Source organism: Physeter macrocephalus, chromosome 7 (assembly GCF_002837175.3).
Source record: "Physeter macrocephalus isolate SW-GA chromosome 7, ASM283717v5, whole genome shotgun sequence".
In the NCBI taxonomy this organism is placed as follows: Eukaryota; Metazoa; Chordata; class Mammalia; order Artiodactyla; family Physeteridae; genus Physeter; species Physeter macrocephalus.
The window spans coordinates 129,242,814-129,248,194 of record NC_041220.1 but is presented as its reverse complement, the minus strand read 5'-3'; the positions used below and the strand labels follow the sequence as shown (position 1 = coordinate 129,248,194).

The 5,381-nt window shown below is 48.0% G+C and overlaps 1 pseudogene; it reads right to left on the bottom strand.

Annotated features, from left to right (window-relative positions):
* Positions 1 to 3,210: 3,210 nt before the first annotated feature.
* On the bottom strand, positions 3,211 to 5,149 carry LOC102989441 (monocarboxylate transporter 10-like; annotated as a pseudogene).
* Positions 5,150 to 5,381: the final 232 nt, after the last annotated feature.

The window sequence follows — 5,381 nt, the reverse complement described above, 5'->3', positions numbered from 1 at the left end:
GCTCATTCCGGGCTCACCATTAGAGCCTGGTAGTGGCTGATGGCTGGATGGCCACAGCATCGTTTGTTTGCAGTTACAGTAGGCAGTTCGTAGTTCCTGTTGTTTTTGGTGTCTGTCCCCATTGGCTGAGGTTGGTTCAGTGGGTTGTGTAGGCTTCCTGGTGGAGGGGACTAGTGCCTGTGTTCTGGTGGATGAGGCTGGATCCTGTCTTTCTGGTGGGCAAGACTTCATCTGGTGGTGTGTTTTGGAGTGTCTGTGACCTTATGATTTTAGGCAGCCTCTCTGCTAATGGGTGGGGTTGTGTTCCTGTCTTGCTAGTTGTTTGGAATAGGGTGTCAGCACTGCAGCTTGCTGGTCATTGAGTGGAGCTGGGTCTTAGCATTGAGATGGAGATCCGTGGGAGAGCTTTTGCTGTTTGATATTATGTGGAGCCGGGAGGCCTCTGGTGGACCAATGTCCGAACTAGGCTCTCCCACCTCAGGGGCACAGGCCTGACACCTGGTTGGAGCACCAAAACCCTGTCAGCTACATGGCTCAGAAGAAAAGGGAGAAAAGAAAAAATAAAAGAAAGAAAATAAATAATAAAATAAATAGTTATTAAAATAAAATAATTTTAAATATATTGTTAAAATAAAAAATAAAAATGTAATTTAAAAAAGATAAAAGAATAAAATAAAAATAATTATTAAAAATATTTAAAAATTAAAAAGTAATGAAAAAGGAACAAAAAAAAGAAAGAAGAGAGCAACCAAACCAAAAAACAAATCCACCAATGATGACAAGTGCTTAAAACTATGTAAAAGCAAACAGAGAAAAATGGACAGCCGGAACCCTAGGACAAATGGTAAAAGTAAAGCTATACAGACAAAATCACACAAAGAAGCATACACATACACAATCACAAAAAGAGAAAAATGAAAAATATATGTACATTGCTGCTCCCAAAGTCCACCACCTCCATTCTGGGATGATTCATTGTCTATTCAGGTATTCTACAGATGCAGGTACATCAAATTGATTGTGGAGATTTAATCCGCTGCTCCTGAGGCTGCTGGGAGAGATTTCCCTTTCTCTTGTTTGTTTGCTCAGCTTCCGGGGTTCAGCTTTTGACTTGGCCCCGCCTCTGCGTGTAGGTCGCCTGAGGGCGTCTGTTCTTCGCTCAGACAGGACAGGGATAAAGGAGCTCTGGCTCTGGCTGGGGGCTCTGGCTCACTCAGGCCGTGGGGAGAGGGAGGGGTACGGAGGTGGGGCGAGCCTGCGGCGGCAGAGGCCGGCGTGACATTGCACCAGCCTGAGGTGCGCCGTGTGTTCTCCCGGGTAAGTTGTCCCTGGATCACGGGACCCTGGCAGTGGCGGGCTGGCCAGGCTCCCGGAAGGGGAGGTGTGGATAGTGACCTGTGCTTGCGCACAGGCTTCTTGGTGGCTGCAGCAGCAGCCTTAGCGTCTCATGCCGTCTCTGGGGTCCGCGCTGATAGCCGCAGCTCGCGCCCGTCTCTGGAGCTCCTTTAAGCGGCGCTCTGAATTCCCTCTCCTCACGCACCCGGAAACAATGGTCCCTTGCCTCTTCAGCAGCTCCAGACCTTTTCCCGGACTCCCTCCCAGCCAGGTGTGGCGCACTAGCCCCTTCAGGCTGTGTTCACGAAGCCAACTCCAGTCCTCTCCCTGGGATCCGACCTCTGAAGCCTGAGGCTCAGCTCCCAGCCCCGCCCGCCCCGGCGGATGAGCAGACAAGCCTCTCGGGCTGGTGAGTGCTGGTCGGCACCAATCCTCTGTGCAGGAATCTCTCCGCTTTGCCATCTGTACCCCTGTTGCTGCGCTCTCCTCCGTGGCTCTGAAGCTTTCCCCACTCCCACCCTCTGTCTCCACCAGTGAAGGGGCTTCCTAGTGTGTGAAAACTTTTCCTCCTTCACAGCTCCCTCCCAGAGGTGCAGGTCCCATCCCTATTCGTTTGGCTGTGTTTTTCCTTTTTCTTTTCCCTACCCAGGTACGTGGGGATTTTCTTGCCTTTTGGGAAGTCTGAGGTCTTCTGTTAGTGTTCAGTAGGTGTTCTGTAGGAGTTGTTCCACATGTAGATGCATTTTTGATGTATTTGTGAGGAGGAAGGTGATCTCCACATCTTACTCCTCCACCATCTTGAATGTCCCCCTACAGTTGAATTTTGAGATCATTCAAAAGTATATTATATTTTAACAAATAAAAACTGAGACATTTAAAAACAAAATAAAATTTTAAAACCTGGTGAAATTTACACATTAACAAGAGAGAAAGACAGATATAGAGAACTAACCAGTGGTCACGCATGAGTGGGGAGAGAGGAGGAAGAGGGGCAAGACAGGGGGAAGGGCATCAAGAGGCACAAACTGTAATTTATTAAATAAATAGGTGACAATGATAAACTGCATAGCACAGGGAATATAGCCAATATTCTACAATAACTTTAAATGGAATATAATTTATAAAAATATTGAATCACTATGTTGTACACCTGAAATTAATACAATATTGTAAATCAACTATACTTCAATTTAAAAAAATGTAAGAAAGAAAAACATTACAGATATAGCTGGAATGAAAAAAAAAAACAAGAGAGAAGGAACAGATTTCCAATACACTAACTCTTTATGGCTTTTTCAGGACACTAATGATCCATCAGAGACCTCGGAGAGTTTATATGTAACTCTAAAATTCAAACAATTTGCTTTTTTCCTTTTCCTATAATAGTACTTATGCTGTTAATCAAATACAAGATAACTCTTGCTATAAATTTATACATTTGTCATGTTTTCTTCTGCTATGCTTAATGTTTATTGTAGGAAACAAAATTGAACATAAAACTATGTATATGTTCTGGGGACTTCCCTGGTGGTCCAGTGTGTAAGACTCCAGGCTCCCAACGCAGGGGGCCCGAGTTCGATCCCTGGTCAGGGAACTAGATCCAACATGCATGCTGCAACTAAGAAGCTCACCCACCACAACTAAGAGTCCAGCCCGCATGCTGCAACTAAACATCCCCCAACGAAGATCCCGTGTGCTGCAACTAAGACCTGGCACAGCCAAAATAAACAAACAAACAAAAAAAACTATGTATATGTTCTACTTGTCACAGGTTATGAAAAGCAATTCAATTTTCTCATATTCACACTGCACTAGAGACCAAAGGAGGAGATATAGAAGCTGGAAAAAAGGTTATGTGATGTCCTCTCATTCACATTAGCCCATTCCCTCCAGAGTCCTGTCTGTGGCTGTGCAGTATGCTCGAGTGGGGGCAATGGTCCAACACTGCCTCTGTTCTAGTTCTGAGGGAACAGAGGGGAAACTTACAAGGCAAAGAAGACTTTGGTCTTGGCCCAGAGTGGCTGATAATAAGCAGCACTCCACCCCTGAGGTGACCCCATCAAAGAACAGCAGACTCAAGTGAACCTAAGGCACAAAGTATCCAAAAAGTGAAAGTGGTATTCCAACTGTCCACACTGCATAGGCTGTCACACTGAAGACGGCAAAATTGAAAAAAATTGGGGGAGGACTGAACTTTCTCCTGGAAAAGAGGGAGAATCTGTTGCCTCCTTTGGTTCCACCATCTTTATCTTTGGCATGGGAGGCAAGGGGTAGATCTTACTTACCAGCCAGAAAGAGTACAAACATGAAGATACGGAGGACCCTTTAGTGTGTAAAAGAGGCCCCCGCTGTCAGTCAGAATCCTTAGAAGGAAAGGCAGCAAAATTGTGAAGATACTGTTGCCAGCGGTGACAATGCCATTCACCAGTCCAAGGCACTTCTTGAAATGGCATCCCCAAATGACCCATGAAGGCTGGTAGGCAAAGGAGCAGCCACAGGCAAACATGATTCTCTAGGTAAGGTACAGAGGCTCCGTGGAGCTTACAAAAGAACGGGGCATGGGGGCTTCCCTGGTGGCACAGTGGTTGAGAGTCCGCCTGCCGATGCAGGGGACAAGGGTTTGTGCCCCGGTCCGGGAGGATCCCACGTACCGCGGAGCGGCTGGGCCCGTGAGCCATGGCCGCTGAGCCTGCGCGTCCGGAGCCTGTACTCCACAACGGGAGAGGCCACAGCAGTGAGAGGCCCGAGTACCGCAAAAAAAAAGAACGGGGCATGAATCCAACAGCACCCGCCATGGCTGTTTTCTGACAACCAAACTTGCCTGTGAAGACGCTAATGGGCAGCACAAGGGTATCATCCCCATGGAGGGAGAACTTACCCACGCTGTCTTGAGAACCATCTTGTCATACTCCTTGGACCCGAAGGTCTTCATCATGGACGTGAAGAGCGCCCCGCAGGCGTTCTGGACGCCGAGCCACCCTCAGGGGCCTCACGTGTCTCAGGGAACTGGGCGCCAAGCGGCCCGCCAGCTCTACCTCCACGTTCTCGGCCGCCGCCGCCTCGGGGCCCTCCGAGGGTCCAGAGCCGGGCAGGAGGGCCACCTCCGCGGGCGCAGGGGCCCTGCAGGCTGCGCCTCGCTTGTCCCCCGCGCGGTGGCAGGCCCCTCCTGGGAGGGCACCGTGGCCGAGTTGGCCTCCTTGGGCCGGCACCAGGGGAGTGGGCGGGGCCGAGTTCCTGACGGGCTCAGGGAGGAGCCTCCGTGTGGGGCCGCTGAGCTAGAGAAGCCGTCGTGAGGGCGGAGGAGTCCGCCGGTGCGCAGGTCGCCCCCCAGTCCACAGCCCCAAACCAACTCTTTGTTTTTTTATTTTTATTAATACCTTGCAAAATACTAGACTAAATATATATAGCTACCTGTTATTTTAATCAAAGTAACTTTTAGTTTTATAAGTATTGTTTATATTTCAAATATTTGTTCAACAAGCCATTCAACTATTGACTGAAAAAAAAGGTACAACTTGAAAGTTGAGAATTATGTTTTATTTGGCGAATTTTCGGAGGACTTAAGCCCAGAAGACAGCCTCCCATAAAGCTCTGAGGGACAGCTCCGGAAAGGTAAGAGAGGAGTTTTGCAACAAAAGCCAGGTAATCAGAACATAAAAGATTACTGTTAATAAAAGAAAACCAGGTGTCTCAAGTTTTTTAAGTTAGCTCTTGCTTTTCTAAGTATAGGAAGATGCAAGAGTCTGGGCTCACTGAAATCATTCCTTTGATGCACACGTTGGCTATCTAAGGCCAGGATCCAGTTCTTCTCCATCCTGAGACCCCTCAGGGCGCACCGTTGGGGGTGGCTGCAGTGGCTGAGGGCTTGTTGGATGGCAGCCCTTTTGTCTCCAACCTGAGCTCATTCCGGGCTCACCATTAGAGCCTGGTAGTGGCTGATGGCTGGATGGCCACAGCATCGTTTGTTTGCAGTTACAGTAGGCAACATTTTTCATCCACACAACAAATATTTCTTAAGTTCCTAAAAAAAAAAAAAAAATAAGGGA